General features: G+C 43.4%; 1 protein-coding gene across 1 annotated transcript in view; it reads left to right on the top strand.

Annotated features, from left to right (window-relative positions):
• Positions 1 to 3,845: 3,845 nt before the first annotated feature.
• LOC121175444 (ankyrin repeat and fibronectin type-III domain-containing protein 1) overlaps positions 3,846 to 13,421 on the top strand; it is a 28,586-nt gene continuing 19,010 nt past the window's right edge. Inside the window, exon 1 of the mRNA XM_041029212.1 lies at positions 3,846 to 3,886. The gene's annotated coding sequence lies outside the window, so the exon portion shown is untranslated. The remainder of the gene's footprint in view (positions 3,887 to 13,421) is intronic.

Raw genomic sequence — 13,421 nt, 5'->3', positions numbered from 1 at the left:
GGATATATTAGAAACAGGTATCATATCTTGTAGTGACTCGGACTATAAAACGGAAGACATGGGATTTTATGATAAATAAAACAACATATTTTATATGTTGTTTTATGATGTTTTATGAAAAAGGATGAGATCGGACTTTTATGTCCAGTTAACCAATATAAAAATATGCTATGAAATTCTTTCCAGGTGGTTAACATCACAATAAAAATAAATATCTTTAGGTTTTAAGGGTAAAACTGATTCCAGTAAAATAAGATAAAAGAGATAAAAAGGCAGCTCACATATAATTAGCCATGAGCATAAGCTCTCAGGTGGAAGTGAGATGATAAAGTCTGCACATATATTACTTCAGAGGTTTTTTTTTTCTTTCACATTATAACTATGAACTTTATACATGAGAGACAAATAGAAAAGAGACAGAAGACATAGCTCCCACGGCAGGGCAGCTGTCCGTTGTGCACACATGCTGTGCAGCTTCGCTCAGCAAGGGATCTGCATCCGTTCTGCATGTGGTCTGAAATGGCTCAATAGCCTTTGTCTGTGTTCATTGAAAGCAGGGCAAAGCGGCTGAGGTGTGAGATGGAAACTGACAAGGGACTGACACATACAGGTATGCCCTACACTGGCCTTGTAGGCCCATGGGATTTTTCTTCTAAGAGCGCAGGGCAGCTCAGCAGGTGCCCTTGCCTGGTGATTGTATAGGTTAAAAGCTTCTTTGGTTGTGTCTATAGGATCACAAGGCTTCAAGGTCGTATTTGGCTTGATGCTCCCCCCTCCAGCTTCAATTCTGTGAGGAAAAACTATCAATCAAATGTCGGATTTCTTAAACTGTAATCAACACCAGGGAAATGAAAGAGAAAATATGATTCTGATGAGAGGATTATCGACCGGGATATCCTGAGTGGGCCTCCAAGGGGACTGCGTCATCACAGTGTGCCTGCTGTGATGATGTTATCAGGGACAGCTGCATGGGGTGGAGCCAGGGTTGAACCAAGAGGCAGCCAGTTGCCAGCAGATCCCCTCTACTGAGACCCACCTGCTTCGCATGTCCAGTTTTCCTCTAAACCCCTCAAAGGGATTCCCTGAGTCCTCTTCTATGTCCACTGGCCCCCATGTCTTTGAAGTCATGATCCTATGTGTTTTCATGGCATTGAAGCCATTATCCTATGGTCATGTTGTGTCACGTGTTTGATCTGAAGGTTCGTTTGAAGTTTTACATGGAACTTTTAATGTAAGTATTGGTCACAGGCCAAACGTATTAGATCTATATAAACAAAAGCAATTATTAACTACCCGTGATGATGAACAATCACCCCTGCAGGCTATTTGTGAATTGGAATTTCTCAGACCAGTGAAGTCGACAGTTTATGTAAAGGGACATCAGCATCAATGGTTGGCAGTGGCTGGCGTGCACAGGGCAGTGGTACTAATTTAATTAAAAGCCCTTGAAGAAGAAGAAGCCCAGCCTAGCTTAATACCATCAATTAGGGGTTACTCCGCCATCTGACTAAAATCCCACACCCCATTTGTGTGATTCATACAGGAAAATATGCCTCTTTGTCTTCATAGTCAACCAACTCTTTGGAGAAGCTGGCGCGGGGTCAGGAAACAGTAGCTGAGGGTGTAGGAGTGGGAACGAAGGCAGTAGGGTTGGGGGTAGATAAGCCATAGCATGAGGTCATTTTGAATGAGAACTCATGTATTTTCATCTCCGCCTTTGGAAATGTCTTTATAGCGGAGCAGCTGGTGTTAAGAGGAATCTGTTGCAGAGCATGAGAGAATATTTTCAAGGGTTGATTTCAATCAGGAAAAAAAGTGCTTGCAGATTTTATATTGATAGAAAAGCTTTTCTTAGAAATATTTGTTGTGAAGTGTGATCATAAAATCAATCAATATACTCATTTTTTGTCTTTGTTTTCTTTTTTTTTTAGTTGGTGTTCAGAGCACATTGATTTATAATGCCTGTCAAGGATGTGGATTCAGCCCATTTTGAGAGAGGGATGAGATAAAATTTTGGCGGTGAATCAACCTCATTTTGTTTATATTGCCTTTTAAAAACAGAAAGGAGGATGCTCTAAGCAGTGTACCAGAATGCCCAGCTGGCACGGATCTGTAACTTTTAAAAGGGTTTCACTTTAATTTCCAAGGTCACAGCAGTCTTTTACTCACCCCACTGGGAATGTTTACAAGTCTATGATGCAATAAATGTCTTGATCCAATTTTATCTTTTCGCGTGATCATTCTCTCAGATCTGATTGGTCTCTCAAAGAAGCATTAGACTTGACAGGACGCTCTCAGTAAAGCAGTGTCCGTGACAAGAATGTATAAATTACTATTATACAAGGTTCTGAGATGATGTGACATCATGCCAGTTTGACAATTGAATCAGACGCCACGGGCCACATCAGCACACTGTCATTTGTCCATGTCATTGCTCAGAAATTAAAGTAATGGCATGAACTATTGTGTACGATCTCATTGATCGTGTTTTATCAAGGCCTTATGTGAACTGTTATTCCTGCAGCATCTCACATAAACTAATGACAGCGATGGCAGACACAGGCTTTGTGTTTGAGTGACAGGGTGCACCCCGGTAGACTGTGCTATCCTCAATTCAACCATCCCTGCAGTTTGTCTCCAACAGAGCTCACCATGGAGACTAAAACGCTTTTTGGCTCAGGTTGAGAGGAGATCTATGTATGTGTGTGAGTATGTATGAGTCATTATTAGGGATGTTTTATCATTTCATAATGAAACTGCAGCAGCATGTGTTTGAGATTAGGTGAGCAAAAAATTCTGCATTACTTGGACATCATTTTATGAAATCATCTGTAATTAAAAAAAAAAATCCTCATGGCAAGACCAGTATGAAATTCCTTCAATTATACAGTTTAATTTTTTTTGTACAATGCATTGGCTTACCACAGATTTTTATCTAGTTTGGCTGCAGTTATATAGGCCTCTCCTTTGTAAGTCTTGTGTATTTTTACATCACATACACTTCTGTGCTCCAGCAGTGTTCCTCTGTGAGCCTGGCTCTTTGATAGAGAATATTATTACATTTTGATTAGTCCCCACTGTTACCACAGCAATATTGCAATGCTGAGTCTCATCAAATGTGTCCCAGGCTGGAATGGAAGAAATATTACATTTCCTGTTTTTAATTTTGAGAGAAAAGTTGAACTGGGACATTGGCAGCCCAGTAGAGGAGATTAAAATGTGTGTGACTTCACGTTTTTGTTTTTTTTGTTTTTTTCTGTGAAAAAGATTTGGAGAAAATTTAGGCAGGAAGTATGCGGCTTTCCCTGAAACCTAATGTTTCCTGTGGGAACTGCATTGTTACACTGTTTATCAGCTTCATGGGCTACATTTCCACTGAGTATTGTGATTTCTGCAGAACTGAGTTTAGTTTCAGGCATAAGAAAATCCATTTTACTAACATATTTGTGTTTTCCTGCTATATTTAACCTTGGATGAATATTTACATTTCTACAGAAGTACTGCGGATTATAAGCCCACTAATGTCAGTCCCTCTGTGTGTTTTCTTATTAGCAGTTATTTATAATGAGAACTGAGAAACTGCTATGACAGTAATGTCTTAGCAGACAAGTCTGTGACATAACTGGATGTTAACGTCTCCTGAACTCCTTTGCAAGAACATTACATGATGAAAGAATATGGTGCAAACAGTTGGCCAAGCTCCACATGTAAACCAATCAACAGATTCATATTCTGGTCCATTTTTTCTTCTTCTGTCCCACAGGTTAGAATCAGGGATCTCAAAATTCACCCATCGTCTATCCCTTAAAGAGCGTCCGGCCAAAACAGAGAAGACGTCCTCAGACAGACCTTCAGCCTACAGGCGGCGATCTCTTAGTGTGGACTGGTAAGACCAAAGACTTTCTCTTAATCTGCTTATGATTCCTAAACATCAAAGGCTGTGATAGAGTACTTGACCTTCATTACTTATTCTCATAAGACAAATGGGAGAATTTTTCACTCATCACAGTAGAAATGCAAAAAGTAACGCCTAACAAGAGAGAGACAACTGCAACTAAGACCTTGCTATGATGTGTCTGTGTACAAAGTCACGGGCTTGAGGTTGATGAGGAATGGGGGCTGGTGTTTGGGGCGGGGGCAGGGAGTGGGTGGAGTGGCGATAGGGTCCTGCTCTGTCTCTGCGTCTGGGTTTCGTTGAAGAGCGCCAAGCAGCTCCAGTGGCGCCGGCTCATCTTGCTCTTGTAAAGCTCCAGTCCTCAGGCAGCCGATGAAAGGAGTTTGAAAGCTTTCCATCACGAGGCTGCCTTCCCGTCCCCACCCATGGGAATCCATCCCAGTCTCCCCTCTTGTTGCCTGGCCTCCACTCGTTTATCTACCCATCCATCCTGCCGTCTGTCCATCTGGCATCCCCCCTGAGCTTCCTGCTATGTACTCTTGGCTATTCCTTTATACTTCTCTCACTATTGGGGAAAAAAGCCCCGGGTTAAAGCGGATCTTACACTTCCTTTGCACTTAATTTTTTCAAGTAAAAAATGTCCAAACAGTCACGGGTCTAAACAGCTTCCAGGTTTCTAATTGCAGCACAGGGACTACAGTAGCTTTTCAGTAGAGTTACTTTGTGGTTTGTGGAGTTACAGGTGTGGGATTCTCTGAGGTCCTATCGAATCATGCTAGGGTTGGGTGTGAGGTCTTACGAGGTCTTTTGTCAGCCTTATGAGACCTACTGTGTGGTCTTGGACTGATGTTGCGATGTGTGGTCCGCCAGCAGAAATGTGGTGTTAAGCGTATGAGTGTCGGAGTGTATGTGCAGTGTGAGGTCCTTTACTTTAACAGCTCCATGTTTTTCTCCTATGTTGCTGGAGAGGGGACCTGGCCTTTAAAGTTCAGGCCCTGATTGATGTGGTCTGGTTTTAATGAAACACAGTGGGTAGATTGGACATGCTCATTTACAAGAGTGATGGGGGGGTGGCTCGGCTACAGCTGGATTCTGACTTTCTTCAGGGCGAGCCACCGTTACGGGAGTGTGACTGGCTTTTTGTGACATAATAAACAAGGGACCCCGGTAGGAGAGGTTCAGGGTTGAAGGCTGAGTCATGCTACTGGGAGGTGAAACAAGGTCGGTCCAGCTTCTGACGAGACCAGCACGGCTTCTCTGGAATGCTCAGTCATCAACGCGCTCAGAAGGAAAACACGTGTGAGCATCTCCTGAAACCATCCCATGAGTTAATTGCATTTTTGGAATTGTTTGACATTTATCGCTTCTCGTTGTTTTTTCTGAGACTTTTTCAGAAGCAATTGAGACGTATTTTTCTTTGTAGTGTACTTGTCAAATACATAGTGTTGCAGTGTGATTTTTAAGTGCCCTCAGGCCTGACTTTGTATGTTGATAAAAAATGAGTATACTTAGAAATTATGGATCACACAGATCTAAGTACACTCATTTTGTCTTGTCTAAGCCACTGGGTGAATTTTCAGTGTCCTGAGACAGAGGCTGTAAAACAGTTAAAGAAAGCATTGGATTGTGTTTGCCTGTAATGAAAGTAAAATGTGGAAATGTAGGGTTATCCATCAATAAATGCTTTTAAATTAACTTTTAATTATGTTTATATCCCCCCCCCTTCTCAATCCTCACACTCTCTGAATCAAAACTTTAAAGTGAGACAAGGATTATATAAAATACCAAGCTGGAAAACTACCAGCAGCCCTCCGCAGTAAAGCAGTCTCAGGTAGCTTAACACTTTACTATCTATTTAGTGGACCATTGCCGTTTATGTCGATTCAAGTCAGATACCCAAACAAACTGTGACTATTAAGGGAATTCTGAGCCAAGGCAGCTCCATATACAAGCCTGAAACAGGAGCTGTTTTGTAGCTTTATCAAAGTCTGAGAGAGCTGGCAGGGCCTTGGGAAAATGCGATAATAAAAGATAATGGCAGTGTTATTGTTATTGGTAATCATAGTAAATGGGCTCTAGGGGTGGAGAAAAGAGTCGAAAGAGGGGGAGAGAGAGGGTTTGAGGGACTGTTAGAGGGGAAATAAAAGGGTATTTGCTACGCTATTTAAGATGGCTGAAAAATATTGACACGTGTTTTTTTTTTCCAGGAAAACTTCATTGTTAATGATTATAATTTACATCAGTGACATCCTTGGCTAAACATCGTGGCCTTTTGAGATTCTGAACAAAAAATAAAAATCATTTTTTACTTCTAGCTCTCTAAATCCATTTATCCCATGCTGATACCATGTGTCACAAAGGAAATGTGTAGCATTATGAGAAAATACAGTGAGTTCAATACCTAAACTAAAACACTCAGCCTAACATAGATTTGTTTCCTACTGGCACATACATTTGCTGCCTTGTTTCCTGTGCATGACGTGGACACAGGAGACATCCAGAGTGTCTGAGAGTCAATACTGGGACTATAAAGAGACACTGGTTCTGTTCCAGCACACAGCCAGTAAATAAGTCTTTATTTCCATATCCTCTCATGGTGACAGAGAGGCAGTTCCAGCCCTTTGCCAAAACCCCTGAGTACAATGGAGAGGCAGCGGTGCATGTCGGCCAAGCAGTTTTTATTTCCCATAACAGTTCCTTAAGTACTTAAACATCAACGTGTAGTGTAGCATTCTCGACTCTCTATATCCACTTCATAAATAAAAGTTGTGATGTGAAAGAATGCAGTTGGTACCGCACCAGTGAGTGTTCGATTGTGATGTGTGTGTGGCTATTCTGTCTACACTGGATGGTTTAAATCCCCTCCATCCCCTGAGGGCCCCTCTGCTCTGTCTGGTGCCACCCTGTCTTCAGGGATAACTCGAAGCTGACAGCGCTCTTAGGATGACGTCTTAACTTCAGTGTCAGGAAAGAAACCAGCCTCTCCTTCCCGTAGTCAATATATTAACACACACACACACAGAATGGCAGGAACTCATATCTGCATGCCTGATTTTCCCCTTGATATTCATGCTCACACACATACATGAGCAAACACACATTGTAGTAGTTAGCACAGAGTTGATTTGGGTGTGTAAGGGGGGAATGGGGGTTACCAAGTGCTAATCCCTATGAACTGTGCACAAAGGGAATAAAAAAAGAACACAGAGAAATCACCAAAGTCTTAGTGGAAAAAGAAGGGCAATGCTCAAAGGGCCTGGGTGTAAAGTGGTTTTGGACAGTGTGCCACTTGCCTCATTTGGTTCTAATTTGATTTAATATTCCCTGCTCTTTCTTTTTCGTTCTCTCTTTAGGTTTTTCTACTTTCTTCTGTAGGCTGAGAGCTGTCAGTTCAAACGGGTTGGACAAATGAGGAGATTGTAGATGCCTGTAATTTTTCTCTTTAGAAATTCTGATCAGAACTTACTGTTAAAGTTCACTACAAAACGGGGCTGATTCCTGCTGTGGCTGGAACACTTTCATTTCTGCTTTGTGGCTGCATTAAAAGGAACATTATTCTTAAACACTAGAACAAGTGGCATAAATCCCTATGTGAACAAATTGTAGTTCAAGATAATATTCAAACTTGATGCAGTACTCAGCTAGAAAATACATGTGGTGTTTTTTTAATTTTATTTTTTTATGTATCACTGAAAATATATGTTTTTGTTGCCATATTATTATCTAACTTTACTTTTTGTGTTGCCATAGATGGTCACTGCTCTGTGCAGAGACTGTTCTTGATGATTTTAGCTTTGAAAGTGACATGGACAGTGAAGTGCCCCGAAAAAACAACAACAACAAAAAAACTGCAACTTCATTACGGCTGGGCAAACTGCATCTGCTCATGAAGGTCATGCAATTTGATTGAAAGCTCCAGAACAGATACAGTACTAAATGGAACTTAGCAAAAAGGACCTAAAAAAAGACACTTCTAGACCAGAGTTGAGTTTTTATTGAAAAGCTCTTGAGGATGAGGGAAACATTTTTCTCTGAACAAAACAGTTTATTCACACAGTTTCAGGTGTTCTGTTAAGTTTGTACTTCTTCTTGGCCTGCAATATTAATTTGTTGAGACTGGGCTGCTGGCGAGATCAGAGCCTATAGATCCCAGTCCACATGAGGGAGCAAAATTTCTGCTTACATCTCCGCTTTTGGACAGGCCCTGGGCTATTCTGTCTAACACACACACATACTCACACAGATTAATACTCTACACATACCTAGGCATACATAAAAAACAAACGCATGCACAGCCTCAGACATGCATGCACACAAATACACGCACTTAAATACTTCTGTATGTACACACACTCACGCACACTGTGTTCTTGACTCTGGATGCTGTGGGCTGCACTAAGGGAGATTTATGAGGCTGGCTCCCTCTTGTCCTGTGTGTCTCCGACTTGATACTCTGGTTTCCACTCCAAACCTCAACTCAGCACACAGACACAGAGAGACAGGGGGTGGGGATGGAGGGCAGCGAGAGGGAGGGAGGGAAGTAGACTGAAAGAGAGAAGTTGGGGGCGGTGGGTGTCCGAGAAGACTGAAATAGGTAAGAAGAGGAGGAAGGAGAGAAGAGGAGGGGCGGAGGAGGAGAGAGTGAGAATGATTGAGACTGAAGTAGATGAAAAGACAGATTGAAAAGATGATGAGGGAGACAGCAAGAGAGAGTGATGAAGCGCTCTGAAAACTGAACTGCAATTTTGGAAAGAGGGAGCAGTGGGAGAAGTTACGAAATAAAGAGTATGGGAGAAAAGAGCTGTGCAGTTAATGTGGTGTGTCAGTGTGTGTTTGTTTCTGTTATTGCGTGTGTGTGCAAAAGACAGACAGCCAGTGGGTCAGAGGGTTAGCGTGGCTCCATGTGTTGCTTATAAGCTGATAAAAGACAACCGGGGCTGGGGGACCTATACCCCTCTGCCTACTTTCTGTGAGTGTTTGAGGGTTGTATTCAGGGTCAGAGGCAGAAAGAAAATCAGCTGGGGGACCCAAGAGGCTTGTGGTTTGAAACTAGTCTCGGAAAATGGTTAACAGATTGAGATAGGAAGCTCAGGTAGTACAGACGTCCACACCCACGTCAGTGTACGCTGGAATGGAACAGATGCTGTGAGAGCCAGTGAAAGGTTTTACTTACTGTCAATCCAGAGGAATACTTTGCACTTTTGCTGTCTTAAGTTTTCCTTTTCCCACTTCTAACTCAATCAGCTGACAGACAGCGGTTGCCCCATTTACTTCAACAAGTCGGATTTTGCCACAACTTCTGTTGGCCAGTCTAAGTGCTGTCCACTTCCAGAGCTGGACCTAAAGTGTGTCCAGCTCAGGATCCAGTGAGTGCATTAGGAAACCCACTCAGTTTTCTCAACTCTGTCTGTGAATGTTCCTATGTGGCTCATGGCATGACAGGCTGGTGAGTGCCACGTTTGCCATCCTTTAAAGTGTACACATGCACATACATATACACACATACACAGAGATGTCAGATGAGTTTGTGTTACCGTTCTTTCCTTTCTCTCTATTATCCATCTATAGATCCAGTCAGGAGTAGTATGCATGTTATCATTTTTACAAAGGATCCATCACAGTCAGGAGAGAGTGCCCCCCCCCCCCCCCACTCCCCTTACCCAGCCAATCAACCAACTCCCTCCATCCCTAACCCAGATAAACATGGCGCCCGGCCGGCGTGTGACTGAGAGAATGGGCCAACTGGTGGCTTCAGTGGCCAGGGGTCGCCCCCGCCTCTCTCTTCTCACCGGCTGGGTGGGTGGCATATGGCGGCCTAGACAGGGACCCCTTTGGTGTGACACACACACACACACTGAGAGACACACAGAAGGCCTGGAGCCACCCAGGCTGGGCCCACGATCGCCGTGGGAGACATGGTGTCACCAAGCCTCTGACAGAGGAGGGGTTGTATGTATGTTTGTGTGTGTGATCCTACCTTGGAAGCACCCCACCCTCCCACCCCCCTCCTGAGAACATCGGCCGCTGCCCGCCACCACATCCCCCCTCATCAAAATTAGAGAGATTTACCTCTGCGTGCACACACAACACATGGACACACACAGAGCCAACAGGTGGCAGGCCTTGCTCGGCACAGCGGGCCCACTTCAAAGGTTAAACATACAGCGGACCGCCCACTCTTTCTCTGCCGTTCTCCCAAGGGAGAGAGACAGAAAGTGAGAAGAAGAGGACAAGATAAAAGGAGCGTCAGAAAAAAAAAGACTGTGTAAATAGGAGAGTGATAAAGGGCATGAGCATGTTCATGTGGGAGCATGCAGTATACCTGGTGTCCACGGTTTGTTCCGACTCCCCAATTATGCGCACGGCTCGCACTTCAAAGTGAGTCACGTATGAGTTAAAAGCATAAGTAAAAGCAGAAAGCCTACAGGGGTTTTCCAGTTCAGTTACTTTTTGACTAACTGTGACTTCTAACAGATGTGTACAAACCTACTCGGGTACCAGTGATCTTAGCGCTGACTTTAGCGTGTCAAAGCAAAACCAAGTTTCTGGGATTTTGCCGCGTGCATCACGCACAGATGAAAGACGTCACAAGAGACTCATATCACGTATCTGCCTGTCGCTGCTGTGTCACCTCAGAACAACAGTGACATGCAGAGAACTGATTCAGCACACCCAGCTTATCAAAAAGAAGAAGTTGAGGTTATAGTGGCCAATAGATTACCAAAACTGGATGACTCAACAGTGGAAAAAATATTGTCTAGATGGTGTAAATGTGCTGCTTGGTATCAAAAGAACATAATCTGAATACAGCAGTCGATGTTAATTATGTTGCTGATCAGGTATGTTACTTGTAGGCCAGTCTATCACTTTTAAAACACACATCTGGTAGGATAATCCATCCGCATCTGACTTTGTTGACACTTTGGGAATAAAGTGAAAGGGGATGTTTTTAGCAAATGTGTACCACTGAAACAATAACACGCTCATGCGCACACCTGATACATCCCTCAGTGAAATCCTGTCCATAAAATGTGACCCTGAAGAGCCTTAAGAGTCACTCTGATTGTATTGTTGGCTATAAAATCATGTGAAATGTCATCACAATGCTGCACATGTGGATGCGTATGTATGCTTTTGCTTTTGTGTGTGTGTGTGTGTATGAGAGTGTATGTCTGCATTTGTTGTGTTGCCCTGCCAACTAGTGTGAGTGAGGGGCTGCAGGTCACAGTGCTGGTGTGGCCTCATGTTGCCTATAAGCTGATAAGAGCCAAACAGAGGGTACAGCTATATAAATTCTAGTAATACTGGCCCCCCTCATCCACTCTCTCCCTCTCTCTCCCTCTCTCTCTCTCTCTCTCTCCCTCTGTGCGTCCAGCAGCCTGCCTGCTTCCAGCCTGTCTGGTGCCAAGACTCAGATTTCAGAATTTCCTTCTACAAGCCACATTTAGAGCAGCCAGCGTACTCTGTGTGTGTGTGTGTGAGAGTGTGAGTGTGTGTGTGTGTGTGTGTGTGTGTGTGTGTGTGTGTGAGTGAGTTTGTGCAACTTTCTCCTCTCACTGTCTGCCTCTCTGACCCCCTCCAATGTGTTTTCAGTGAGCACTGTCCTTCTGGTGCCGCTCTTTGCCTTTTCTGTGTCTCTCTGTATCCATCCACCTACCTCCAGTTCTTTGTTTAGTTTTTGTGGGACTTGACCTACGCAGACAACCGATGCAATGCACGTCAACTAATATGAATGGTCATTTGTGCCCATGTGTAATAAACACAATTAGACACAGTAACGTGCAGCAGAGATTTATGTGTTCCCCGTGGCGGTAGACTAGCCCTGGGTTTGGAAACTGGGGGGGGGGGGCTGTCAGCACGCAGCTGACAGTGTGACACACTGGGATGGGATGTCTTAGGATGGAGTTGAGGGGTGAGGTGGAGCAGAGGCAAGGTCACAAGGGGAAGGTGGTGGGGAAGAAGGTGAGAGAAGGAAAATGGGAAAAAGACAGAAACCAGAAAGACACAGGACCAGAAAGACGTGGGAGGTGTTAAGGAAGAAAAGAAAACAGAAGGAATGGAGTTGATTTTGGCTGCAAATGTGCGTTGTTATAAACTGTTTCTTTTAAGGAATAATCTACTCAGCTTCATGCCTTGAAGCCCTTTGGGACAAATATGGCTTTGTAGTTGTCCATATATAGTTGCATTGTGTGCTTTTGTCACTTCAACACAATTGTATCATTGCTCCTTACCAATAAAATATATTCTTTGCGCTCCTGTAGTCAATTTGGCACCATGCACATATGCACGCCATACACATACACACACACACACACACACACATAAACACATGCCAGTAGATACCCAACTATGCAAGAAAATGTGTAGCTTTGTGACTCTGTGCCTGCGTGTGCTGTTAAAGAAATTTTCCATTGTTTATAATTTAGATTAACGTTATCTATATTTAGAGAAGCAGAAAGCGCTGGCCAAGAACATTTTTCTGCTTACGTTCAAGTTCCCATTTGTCTTACCCGTTCCTACGTCACCCGGCAGGGATGAACAAATAATTGTAGTAAAACCGAGATTTCAGATACACAAGCTCATTCTTACCTGACGGCAGTTCTGCTGGATTTACATTGGCAAGGAGATCCATTGCTCTTAATTTTTCCCTGAGTTCCCTGAGAGAGAGAGAGAGAGAGAGAGAGAGATGAGAAGAGAAAAAGAAAAAAGGGAGGAAGAGCAACAAAAAAAGTTAAGAAAATTAGTCTGTTGCAAACTGTTGGTTGTGGTGAGAGAAAAATTGAATCTGATCCCAACCCTGGACCACCAGAACAGTACGGCTTTCCAGTACCTGTTGATGATTTAATTGCTAACCCATGAAGATGCTCAAATCTAAATGTGGGAATATTCTTGACAATTGAGTCAGATGTGTGTGTTTATATGTGTGTGTGGTTACTCCTGCACTGTTGACAGCAGGTTGGATGAATGCATTCTCACTTACTGTTCTGACCATTTACTGTATGTGTTGCAACACGAACTGGGATTCGTCAGACCGAGCAACATTTTCCACTCTGCTGCCAGTTTGCAGATTTGAGATGTTCTTCAGCCCACCGCTGTTATGAACTGTTATGTGCATACTTGTGGCTACCGTTTAGCTTGCACAAAAATCTCAGAAACTTAGCAATTTCTGCAGCGCTGGAACCAACAATTATTTATCATTTTCCTAAATCATGGGTCTTTCCCATCTTGACTTTCAGTCAAACAGTAAGCGAATGTCTAGACTGTCTCTGCGTATTTTATAAGTAGCCTTTGTTTACACGTGACTCACTGTCTGGAGGACTGAGCTGTTTGTGTAAACAGGCTGATATAACTAATAAAGCAGATGCTGTGTGAACGCGTGTTAGCAGCTTGGGGGTGTTGATTGTTTAAGGGGCTGATCCAGTCTCACTGTAGCAGGCTGGGTGTATTTGATGTGGGATTGATCAGGGGCCAAACATGGAGCCTGGCTTTTGGTAGAGACTTTTCGTTTCCTAGAACAACTGCCTCC

The sequence above is a fragment of the Toxotes jaculatrix genome, chromosome 21 (assembly GCF_017976425.1).
Source record: "Toxotes jaculatrix isolate fToxJac2 chromosome 21, fToxJac2.pri, whole genome shotgun sequence".
In the NCBI taxonomy this organism is placed as follows: Eukaryota; Metazoa; Chordata; class Actinopteri; family Toxotidae; genus Toxotes; species Toxotes jaculatrix.
Note: the sequence above shows the minus strand (reverse complement) of the source record. Positions and strands in the feature narration are given on the sequence as shown.